The sequence below is a fragment of the Vombatus ursinus genome, unplaced genomic scaffold (assembly GCF_900497805.2).
Source record: "Vombatus ursinus unplaced genomic scaffold, bare-nosed wombat genome assembly UNPS02006779.1, whole genome shotgun sequence".
Taxonomy (NCBI): domain Eukaryota; kingdom Metazoa; phylum Chordata; class Mammalia; order Diprotodontia; family Vombatidae; genus Vombatus; species Vombatus ursinus.
The window spans coordinates 18,374,836-18,388,103 of NW_020946557.1; positions in this window are offsets into that span (position 1 = coordinate 18,374,836).

The window sequence follows — 13,268 nt, forward strand, 5'->3', positions numbered from 1 at the left end:
GGCTATGTCATCAACATTAGCCAAAATGTGTTTTATCTTATGACCAACTATGCTAAATGATTTCAAGGAACATTTTAAACTGAGGATGCATATTTTCTTGAGGGTTAAGTGTATACTTTTTTGCATCATAGATGCCTATAGAGCACACAGGTAGACTCTTGAAGGTCTCTGTTAATGCACTAAGGGTAATGGTTAGGTAAACCTGAGCCACACCAGCACCAACTGGAAAACCACACCAGTAAGTACTCAGAACTCTCTCTCTCTCTCTCTCTCTCTCAGGCTTCACTCTTCTTCTGATCATCTGAGTTTTTGCCAGTTGGGATGGAGTCACTTTCTTTGCCACTGTCTTCTGATGTGTGGCATAGTAGATAGAGTGTTGAATGCATGTCTGAAAAGAACGGGGTGTAATTCTTGTTTTTGACATTAGTTCTGTGATTATGGGTAAGTCATTTAACCTCTTTGAAGTTGAGCTGCTTATCCTGAAAAGCAAAACAAAACTTGTTGTAGCTCCCAAATAGGTTGTAGTGAGGATCAAATGACATCAGGTAAATAAAATGGTTTGAATACTTTAAAGCACGATATAAATGTCAGTTGTTCATTTAACTTTGTGTCTCCTCTTTTCCCTTCTCTCCATCTATCCGAACATAGCTTATATCCCCAGTCATGCTTGGTTAGGTTATATGACTTCCTCCAGGCCACCTGTAATCCTTAATATTCTATAGACCTGGTTAGGTTGGAAGAAAGTTCATAGGATTGGGAGATGAAAGTGATTTTAGGGATTATTTAATTCACTCTTATTGTTTTACAGATGAGGAAGCTGAGGTCCAAAGACTTTGAGGCAACTTTCCCAATTTCCCACAAGCAGCAAATAGCAGAGATAGGATATTTGAGATCCTCTGACACCTGATTCAGGTCTTTCCTCTATACCTCTTTCCCTTATCCTTGTTAGTCATAAAGAAAAAAAAAAAGTTGGGAGATGGGGTGGAGGAGAATGGGCAATTGGGAGGACACACAGAGGGAGTGAGGAAAAGAGCTCAGTGATCAAGGATGTTTGGCCCACATTAGAGGAAGGGGAAAAGAGGCTAAGGAGAAGAAAAAAAAGAAGACATTTTGGAAGAGAAAAAAGATAATTTAGGGGTGTGGGTTTGTGGGGGAAATAGAATACTTACTGTGGTGCCTTGTGTCTCTGGTGGTGGCCAGGATCTAAACCCAGGCCCAATAAAGAAAAAAATTCCAATAGGTGTAGCTAAAGCTTCCTTTCCGATCTTTCCCCCCTTCCTTTAACTAGTTCTGATCTAGTGCAAGGCTGTTAACAATGCTACCTCTTCTACCTTAACTCATGTCAGAGATATTTGGAAAATAAATCTTAGAGCAGGATAGAATCTGAAATGATCAATTTGTTCAGCTCCATTGTTAAGCAGCTAAGGTATATCCTTATAGAGTTCATAGGTCATTATATCTAGAAGAGATTAAAAATCCTTTAGTCTAACCTTATCCTTTTATAAATGGAGCAAGTGAGGTGATCTTGAGAAGTTAAGTGATGTATTCATGTTTGCACTGCCAATATGTGACAGATAGAAAGTACAGACAAACCACAATTTTGGTCTTCTGCCTTCTATGACAGTTTATTGATTGACTGACTTGATAATATCCCTTTTACCACTTGGTCATGTTGTTAGTCATTCTCCTGAATGAAGCTGGAGGTCTCATGATCATCTGTCAGATTGTACATACCACTCTACACAGAACTGCTGAGTAAATTCTTTATGGCCAGTGACCTTCAGAGAGTCATCAACCTTCCATTCCTATTTCTGTGGGGCAATGTTGTCCACTCATTGTCAAGCAGTGTGTTTATTTGTGGATTTATACAATCATAATGATCTCTGCCCACCTACTGGACAAACCTTGTATCCTTCTTGAACTTGATATATTTAAGTTGAACCTAGTCATGTGGCCTTGGCAAAATGGAGTTGGCTTTCTGCAGAAGTAAACATATGCCCAAATATTACAGTCAATTAACTGAAAAATGAAATTGAAAAAATGCTACATATGCCTATGTTTACTTTTAACATGGAATAGCTTAGCAAATAGTACACAATAACAAGGAAACAATGCATAATAATAAATCATCTACCAAATGGCTATATTCCTCTAGCCCTTTTAAATCCCAGAAATCTCAGACAAATCAGTCCAATCTAGAAGTTCAAAGAAAGGGCTTACTGAGTTCTCCTTTGAGTAGATAAAGGAGCATAGTGATTAAATTCTGGGTCTGGATAAACAGGAATGTGTGAGGGCTGATATTTTTCCTTTGCCTCTGCTGTCTGGTTGCTGATGGCTTCATGGCTACCATGGCCCAACGTGGTTCAGTCAGCCCCAGCGAGGAGAAGGTTGCTGCAACTACTGTGTCGCTCTCCTACATTGTGAACAGGTCCTCCTTGTCTCCTACAGTTTCATGTTTAGTCAGTTCTAATAGCTACTCTTTTGCCAAATCTCTTCCCCTGTATGAAGCAGACAAACTGAGATGGATACCCTACATTCTCTTACCTTCAAATACAGTTTTACACATAAGAGGACATTGGTATAATACTTGGTATTATAACATTATGAGAAAACATGGGATTTGGAAGGTATGTTGGTAGAAATATGTGGGAAGAGACTAGTTTACCCAGACTAGATGTGTCAGTTTCTTGATTTAAAGTGAAGATTCAGAAAGTAATTTCTTAGTAAATAGCAAAAATGATTGACATCACCTCCCACACCCATGGTTAGTTGGAAAAATACTATTTAACAGCAGCATGTTTGAAAAGTTCAATTTGGTCAACATTAAAAAAAAAACCTCTTCTGAATTGAAATCAATTAAAAAGTACAAGGTAACTACGTTAGACTTGTGGTCTTTGTGGCTGCTCTTTTCAGTGACATGTGGGGTGTAAACTTGGATGGAAGAAATATTTTGCCAAGTTTACATCTCCATGGAACCTCTGGGTTCTGAGACTTGAACCCAACCTGAACTTTTTGGTGTTCTGGATTTTTTTTGTATGTTCCTGGCAAGGGACAACTTCCTGTTGTGACTTTAAAAAAAAAGGAATCTTAAGATTTACAAAAAGACTCAAAAGGCAACGGGAAAGAAATTGTTTTCTGAAATGAATTTTAATGAGTTAACGGTAAATGAATTAACATCAAACAGCTCAAATTTCCATTAAAATATACACAGATTTAAAAATTGAAGGACAAAGTGCTTGGAAAAACACAGTTTGGGTTTTGCCAAAACCAGAACATTTGGAAAAACATTTCAAGATATTAGATGATCTCAAATTATGCCCTAGCTCTCAACCTTGAATTTTATTGCTGGTCCTACAATTTAGACCCTTAGAATCTCTATACACTAGAAAATCACACTATCAGACAGAGGAGAATAAATTTCAGGTCATTGTTCGTCCTCCCTTCTTGTCATTTATGAAGCCTCACATGGCTAATGTACCTAGCTAATGTTCATAAATCAATTAATGAATAAGTGTTTACTATAAGCCAAGAATTGTACTTAGTACTGGGAGTGACTGCAAAAGCAAAGATAGACATTGCCCTCTTATAGCTTATATTCTAATAGGAGGAAAGAACAAATCTAGGGTAGTGGTGGCAGGAAATGGATATTTTGATTTGAAAATTTACAGGGACATTGATTGGGACTACAGAGGAATATATTGAAACACTATTAACAGTAGCAATGGCATTTGATTATGGTTAAGGAACTGGAAAGCTGGGGCAGGGTCAGAGAGGACAGCTCATAGTGTACTCCTTTGGTGGCAAGGCAGGTATGGTAATGGCCATGAGGTGAAGTGAAGGTGGTAGGAGCTGGTGGTTCTTCAAGGTATTCCCTAATTAGGAGAGGAAGCACTGGGGTGGGAATTCCAGAGATGAAAGGGTTAAGTACACCAGGACATCCCTGTCCCTTTGAAAGAGAGAAACCCAGAAAAAATGTCCTTAATGATATATTGGATGATGCTGGCTGTTTCAGCATATATTCTGAAGGGCAGCCAAATCTTTTAATGCAAGAGAATTGTGGTACTAACAACGTTTTTTGTTTTATGAGTATGGTTATGTGCTGTTTTTTGAAAATGCTCTTTTGAGACTTCTACTCTTTTCAACAGTATAAATTGTGCAATTTTATATTGGTTTATTTGACACCGGAATTTTATGGAATTGATATCTGTGTTTTAGTTTTGAGTCTCATACTCCTAAGATAATTTTCATGATGACCAGTTTTAGGTTTTTGTTGTTTTAAGAAGAATAGCTAGTATTTATATCCCGCTTTAAAGTTTGCTAAGTACCTTATATATGTTGTCTCATTTGATCTCTACAACAAGTCTGGGGGAGGGGAAGTTAGGTGCTATTATCATCGTCATTTTGCAGAAGAGGAAAGTGAGACACAGAGAAAAATGAAGAACTTGCCCAAGGTCATATTGCTTGTAAGTGGTTGAGGCAGGATTTGAATTCAGTTCTTCTGATTTGGATCCAAGTCCAGCATGCTAATCACTGTACCATCTAGATGTCTTTAAGAAATATATGGGGGGCAGCTAGATGGCGCAGTGGATAGAGCACCAGCCCTGGATTCGGGAGGACCTGAGTTCAAATCTGGCCTCAGACACATAACACTTACTAGCTGTGTGACCCCAGGCAAGGCACTTAATTCCATTGCCTAGCCCCCCCCCCCCCCCAAAAGAAATATATGAAGTAATTAATCTCATCTAGATTATTATTTTTTGTGAGGCAATCGGGGTTAAGTGACTTACCCAGGGTCACACAGATAGTAAGTTTCAAGTGTCAGAGGCCGGATTTGAACTCAGGTCCTCCTGACTTCAGGTCTGGTGCTCTATCCACTGTGCCACCTACCTGCCCTGAGAGCAAGTACTCTTAATCTTCTTTTGTGTCATAGACCCCTTTGGCAGTTTGGACCCCTTTGGAACTCTGGACCATTTCTCAGAATAAGGTTTTCAAATGAGTAAAATAAAATACATAGGATTACAAAGGAAACCAATTATATTAAAATACAGTTATAAAATATTTTTAAATGTCATAGAACCCAGATTAAGAACATTTGGTATAAAAGAGGATACATAGCAGGGCACCTTTTTTGTTTTTATGGGTATGGATGAGACTCTGAAACAGTTCCACAACTCTGGAAGTTATAAATAGCCTTGAGGGGCCTAAACACTCAAGTCTTGAATAAAGCCATCCCATTAGAAAAGAATGACTGATGGTGGAAAGTTCACTAGAGGGTACTGGACTCATCAAGCAGCGAACCTTCCCCCACCCCCCACAAGCAATGTGTCAGTCATACATTAATCACTGGCCCCAGTGCATTGTCCTGTCTGGTCTGAACCCAACTCAGGCTCCTGTTTGATGGATGTTGCTGACACCTGTTGCTTGGTTTCTGTGCATCAGAAAGTTGTTTTTGACAAATCTCTTTCCTTTCCCCGCATCTCTAATTTGTTACTAAGTCCTGCTGGTTTTATAGTGAAATGTTTCCCAGATTCACCCCTTCTCTATTCCCTCTACTGGTTTATCACCTCCACACTAGATTGCAGCCACCAGTCTGCTGGTTAGACTTCTTTCCTCTAGGAACCCTTCTCTCTCCCTGATCCTTCCTATATATCAGTGCCATATTATTTTCCCTCAGATGCTGTCTTTACCACTTCATTTCCCTTAGTGAAACGCTACAGTAGCCCTCTATTACCTACCATAGCAAGGCAAAACCAAGGAAAGCTCTCCATTATTTGTTCATGCCCCATGTGTCCAATCACTGTTCTATTTTGAAACAGGAAGCCTGTGCTCCAGTCATGTAACTCTTCTCGTTGTCCCTTCCCACATACACCTTGAATGATGGGATCATCTTACCACCCAAGCTTTTGACTTGGGACAAGTCACTTAACCTCCGTTTGCCTCAAATTCCTCATCTATAACACGGGCATAATAATAGCACCTTCCTCCCAAGGTTATTGTGAGCATCAAATGAGATAATATTTGTAAAGCACTTAGCATAGTGCCTGCCATATAGTAGGTCAGGGGTGGGAAACCTGTGGCCTTGAGGCCACATGTGGCCCTCTAGGTCCTCAAGTGCAGCCCTTTGACGGAATCCAAACTTCACAGAACAAATTCCTTTAATAAAAGAATTTATTCTGTAAAACTTGGACTTAGTCAAAAGGCTGCACCCAAGGACCTACAAGACCACATGTGGCCTGTAGGCTGCGGGTTACCCACCCCTATAGTAGGTGCTATATAAATGCAAACTATTATTGTGATGTTGTTACTGAATTTGTTGTTATCACTCTTCTGCTTGAAAAATCATCACTCCATACTCTCCATTACTATTCAAATGCTCTCCACTCTCAAGGCCAAGGTCAAATCTTCTGTCTTCAACAGAGCCTTCCTTGAATTCCTGCCCACATGAATCTCTCTTCACTGATTTCCCATTATATTTGTGGCAATTAAGTAATCATTCACCTTTTATAATAAGTAAAGGACTCACCAGGATGTATCCTCCCCCAACTTAATTGTAAGCCCCTTTAAGGCAGGTTAAATGTCTTGTACAGCTAAACACTTAATAGTTTTTAAATGAAAATTCATTTGATTGCATCCATCATCCATCCATTTACCCTGAAAAGGGAGAATGACATAAAGTTGTGACTGCATTTATCTTTCCCAGAATGTATGGAAAAAGTCCAGTTGATGAGATTTCCAGTATTATAAACCTTTTTTTTTATTTAAAAAAATTTTTTTTTTTACTGGTGATATCCTTCCTCCAGCACCCTTTCCCCTAGACTAACTATTTGTGGCAAATTAGTGTACCAGGAAGGGGAAAGCTAATGAGAAATGGGTGTCCAATAAGATCATTGAGGAGGCAACATGGTGTTGTGGAAAAAGCATGTGATTTGAAATCAGAAGGCCTGGTTCTATTATATATTTATTTGTTTGTTCGTTTATTTATTTTTGTAACTTTGGATAAGCCATGTCAAATTCCTGGGCCTCAGTCTGCCCATTTGTAAAATGAAAGGGTTGGACTGACTGTGTGTTATCCTTTCCAGCTTGAAATTCTATGATTGTATATTTGACAACGCCATCTTATCATTCTTCATTGTCTGGGCTGCTCAAGTTGTGGCAGTTGATTAGCTGCTGAGGTTGCTTACCAGGCTGATTATCTTCTGCCTTTGGTCTGTGTTTCTGGTGCCCCAGAGCATCTTCCTCTTGGCAGTGGCAAAAAACTAAGTATCTGACAGCATCTCTTACTATACCCAATGCTATGCCAGGGCACTAGATGTATAAACTATCCAAATGGACACATTCTGTTCATAAAATAACATAAGATGGGGGGGGTACCCAAAAATTCTTAACTAAAATACATCATCTTTTTCCTGATGACATTCATTTAGGTAACGATCTTCTCAGTTGTGAAATTATGCCTATATGCCCTCTTCTGTAACTACTTTAGGTCAAACAGATCAGCATAATCCATCCATATGAGTATGACTGAAAATTCTAGGTGTCTTTCCACCACATTTCCTTGAATATAAGCCCTGCAGATAGTATGACTGTATATCTTTATACCAATCTGTTACCAAGTGTGTGGGCAAGCACACAGCTCAGAGGTTATTCATTTAATGTAGAATAGAAATGAAAAACACTAACTTCAAAATAAAGAATATAGTGTTCCTAAAATTAGAAAGAAAAAGAGATAGAAGAATTAGGTAATTCTAGGAGAGTGAAAATTAAGATCAGGTAGAACATGAAGGAGTATCTCCTCTCTGTTTTGGCTCTTATAGAGAGCTGATCCAGCCTGGCCTGATGCCTGGTGTCTTTATGGGGCATGTTGAACTAGCCAGGGGCTGCAGACCTTGTGGATTTGTGGCTCTTCAGATGTGCTTCTGTATTGGAATGTGTTTGTGTTTGCCTTTATTTGTTTTTAATAATAATAAAAAAAAACTTGAAGAAGTTTTTGCCTTGGTCGATTTTCTTTGGAATCCCAGAAAGGGCTCTTGAGGGCTCTGTGGCTCTTTTGTGATGATAAACCAAAGCTTTGAGCCTGTCCCAGTTGGAATTCCAAACACTGAAGGAGCCAACTTTAATTATTATTATTGTTGTTGTCTACAGAGCTGAACTCCTTTCTGACTATTCAGGTTTATACTAGTATTCCCCTAAACACATTACTTTTTCATCTAACCCAGTTCTACAAAACAGAAAAGAATGGGGGAAGATTTACTATTAGTCTCCAGAGGAACCAAGCTCTGGAGCCTCCAAGTCGGATACCTGTGGAGATTTCGAATTTTACAGGAATGAAATATTAATAGCTATGGGGCCTGCCCTAGAATTATAAGCCTGTCAAATATTTTGAAGGGACTACTCCCTCGAAGAAAATGACAGTTGAGATAGGTATAACTGCTATAACAAATACAATTTGTCAAGAAGTCTTAATAAGCATCCATAGAAGGTTAATTAGAGGCAGCTGGGTAGTACAAGGCATCAAACACAGGGCTTGGAGTCAGAAAGACTTGAATTTGAATCTTGTCTTAATTGCTAGCTTTGTGACACTGGGACAGTCACTTAATTTCTTCTAGCCTCAGTTTCCTCATCTGTAAATGAGAGGCATGGACCTGGTGGCCTCTAAGGCCCCTTTCCTGCTCTAAATCTATGATCTGTGACAGATATTAAATTAATCATAGCATCTAGAATTTGGAAGGGACATTAGAGATCATCTGGTTCAAATTGCTAATTGCCACAGGGATCTCCTATATAACATCTCAGCAAATGACTATTCAACCACAGAGTTAGACATCCATCAGAAGAGTCACGTCATAAGCTTTGATGAAATCCAGATATGCCATGTCTATGACATTTTCTGAATCTACCAGTCTGCTAACTTTACCAAAAAGGAAGTTTATTTAATTTGGTATGGCTTGACCTGAAAAGTCAATGATAGATCTTATTGATCATCGCTTTCTTTTCTAAGTACCAACACACATTCAATTCAATCCAACCAACATCTATTAAGTGCCTACGGTGTGCAAATCATTTTACCAGGTAATAAGGATACAAAGACAATTCCAGGGTTATAGGAATATAAAAATCAAACTTTTCCATGACTTCAAAGGATCTTTATTCTACTTAGGAGGAGTGAATTGCATTATGGAAACACATAAACTTTATGAAAAGTAATAATAATAAAAAAAACTCTGATAACTGGGACATCATCAAAAGCTTTTCAGAGGGCGGCAAGAGGGTGCATCTAGAAGGCTAGACCTGGAGCCAGAAAGACCTCAGTTCACATTTGGCCTCAGATACTTACTAGTTATTTGACCCTGGGCAATTCATTCAATGTCCATCTTCCTCAGTTTCTTTATCTGTAAAATGGAGTTAATAGTAGCACTCACTCTGGATTGTTGTGAGGATTAAATGAGATAATATTTGTCAAGTGCTTTGTAAACTTTAAAGTGCTAGTTATTATCACTATCATTATCATCATCATGAGCCTTTAAAGGAAGACAATGACTCTCAAAGGTGAAGATGAGCAAAGCATGACTGCTAAAAATGAAAGATACCTTGCAACAATATAGATAAGTAGGAAATATAATATCAAGTTAGGGGCCCAGATAGTGTAGTCCAGTTTGTCTGGAATATAGGGTGTGTGAAGGCAATACAAAATAAGGCAGGAATGTTTAGCTTTTGCTAGATTTTGAAGGGACTCAGATGCCCAGCTTACAAGTTTATATTTAATCTGAGAGATAAGAGGAAGTTACTGAAAAAATTTTGAGCAGGTAAGTGACAGAGTCAAAACTGTGCCTTGGGCACATTATTTTAGCATCTGTGGAGGATAGATTGGAAGGAGGGAAAACTATAGTAATAAAAACCAGTTAAGAGTCTATGATTGGAGTTCATGCTGAAGATGATGAGACAGTTGTGTGGAAGAAGAGAAGACAACAAATAGGAGAGATTCTGTGGTGGTAGAATTCATAGGTCTTGGCATACATTTTAAAATATTTACTTTGTGTGAGGAAGTCTTCTATGAAGACAAAGATGAAACTGTATCTGTTTTCTATTAATCATTCTTTCAATCAATCATAAAGTATTTATAAATATCAATCATGTACCAGGCACTGTGCTAGGCTCTGGGAACACAGAAATGAAAACAAAGCAGTTTCTACCCTCAAAAACCTTCCAGTCTACTCAGGAAAACATCAGGGAGCATTTATAATCGGGGAGAGTCAATAAAAGCTACACACAAGAGAAGCATTTGAGTTGGTCTTCAAAGTAATGTAGGTAGCCTATGAGATGACAGTGAAGAGAAATACACTCTAGGAATCAATGCAGAGCTTGCACAAAAATATAAAAATAAGAGATAGAGTGTCCTGTATGAGAGACATCCAGTAGGTCTGTGTAATTGGACAGTAAGAGCATGTGAAGAAGAGTTATAAGTAATAAAATTGAAAAAAGTAGATTATAGCCAGATTGGGAAGAATTGTAAATGTCAAACATAGGAGTTTGCATATGATATAATAGGAAATAGGTACTCTTCCCTCCTCACCAGTTCAGATGGAAACCCATTCAAACCTTTTCATTCTGCACCAATCCTGGCTCTTTCCATTAAAAAAAAAAACAACTTCCTAAAGGAATATCCCTTAGTTCCTTTAGGATTCTGGAGTTCATCTTCAGATTCTTTCAATAGTTCACCAATACCAGTGAAGCACTTGGACAATCCACGTTATCCACTTTTACTTCATTACTAGCCTACCTACCAGTCATACATGCTCTTGGCAATATCTTTTATATCACTTCTCGTACACTGGTCATCATTGGTAATACATTGCATCCTGCTAATAACTACTCTTCATCTCACAATTGGTCTTTGTTTCATCCTACAAAGTTAATTTGTCTGAGATAGTGACATTCCATGATCTGCACTCAAATAGCAAGTCAGAGAAAATACTAATGCTAAAAAAGATAGATTTTTGTAGCAGACAGTAACTTGCTATCATCAGTAGGTAGCCTTAAAGAGTTTCCCTAATGAGTTCCAGCCTAATCTCTTTCTCTTCAATTCTAGACCCAGACCCATTGTGCATCTATTATGCCTAACAAAATATGTGCTGGTAAACTAACTTAATTGGCTGCCTATTCAACTGCAAGTAAAGACTTGGACAAAAGTCATTCTTACTACTTTTGTTCCCAGTGTGATTTACTCTTTTCAGTGACTCTGGATCTCATTGAAGAACTCTATAGTTTTCCAGGGTTTGATAAAATTAGCATAACACCATTTCTAAATAGGAACATCAGGAGAAACTCACAGTATATTGTGAAGCCTTCCTTCCTATTTGGATTTTGTGCAAGGCATCCTCTATAATACTGGGAAGCACCTTTATCGAGCATTCATCTCCCCTTTATATGCCTCTTGTCATGTTTACACTCAAGAGATCATTGAATATGATTGTCTGGGATTGAGTCTACAAGGAATCTCATATGATTTTAACAAATGCATGGAAATGTTATAGTGGAGGATCATCTTTAAGGCTGCATTTTGCTCCACCTACTGATTAGCATCCAATAAATACAGTAGTACTTTATATTCTCTCCTCTTTTTAGTTAATTTGTGTGTCATTGTGAGGTGGTGGTGATTGTGCAAAGGATATCCTCAATACCAGGTATATGTAATTGTTTAAGAGTTGAAGAGATAAGCCTGTAGATTGGTAATTGCTATTATTATCACCAGTTTTTGGATAGTAGTGCAAACTATAATCTTTTTCATTAATTTGGAATCTTCCTTTCTTTGAGATATCTTGAAGATCAATGTCTGAATCATTTCACAAAAAGAAATAAAATGATTCTAGATTCTTTGGCTTGCCTTTTAAAAATGAAATTTCATAAAACTCCCTGCCAAAATTCTGGTTTCTTTAGATATCTCCTCTTTTCTTCCTTACTAAAATAATTTTTGTGGTATGTAGTCTGAGTCATGAAAGACCTCCATTAACATCCCAGCTGTGACAATGTTGGTCAGCCAATAAACATTTATTAAGTGCCCACTATGTGCCAGGCACTATGCTAAGCATGAGAGATACAAAGAAAGGTAAAAAAACAAAACAAAACAAAACAAAAAAACAGTCCCTTCTCCAGAAGAAATCACAATTCAATTGGGGAAACAATATGCAAATCACTGTACAAACAAGCTATATATAGGATAAATTGGATATAATGTCTTGAGTGAAGGCACTAGATTAAAGCTATATCGGGAAAGGCTTCCTGTAGAAGATAGTATTTTATTCGGGACTTTAAGGAAGGCTTGAGACTTAAATGCAGAAGCATTCTATGTATGGGACAGTACTGTGAAAATACCCATCGTCAGAAATGGAGTGTCTTGCATGAGAAGCAGCAAGAAAGCCAGTGTCTCTGACTTGTAATATACATGGGGGCAAGAGTGTAAGAAGACTAAAAAGGTTAAAGACTTACTATGTGCTAGGCTCTGAGGATAGAAATAAAAAATTGGCTGTATTCTCCCAAGAAAATCACTTAATTTGTAGAATACTTGCACTATTTGCCTTATAAAGATGGTGTGAGAAAAGTAAACTTCAAAGTGCTATAGAAATTAAATCACAACTATTATCAAGAAAACAGAAGAGAAGCACAATTCTGAAATATTGAAAGGAAAAAAAGAGCCAATTTTTCTTCTGCCACAATATTTTTTCTTTACTTCAAAGTAGCAAATCAGAAACATTCTGATGTTTCTGCTCTTCATATTCGTGATGAAAAAACTGAAAAAGCCTTTCAATTTAATTCAAACATAATCTGTCTAGTATGTCTTATTCCAAAATAAACTTTTGTTGAGCCATTAACTCAGAGGAGGAACGATGACTCAGTGCCATCCATGAAATCTACATTTTTAAAATGGCAATGTCCTTAAATTTAAGAAGGTGGGATCAAATAAACGATTCACTTCATAACATGGAATTTAACCATAATAGGGTCCCTACTGGGAGAAGAAGAAATAGAGGTGTGAAGGTTGTTGATCTATAGGAATTTTGTTTTGGCATCAATCCCTGTCAGTGATAGCAGGTGTGAGTGAAGGGCCAGGAAAACCTGGGGAACAGGCACAAAGGGCAGAAAACACATGCACCTGCTGTGTACCTCATTCATCTTGTCAAATTTACTCGCTGAACATCAGTGCTCATCTTCTCACAACTCAAAGTGGCTTCATAAGTGTATTTTAAAGACATAGTAGAACTAATGACTGAACC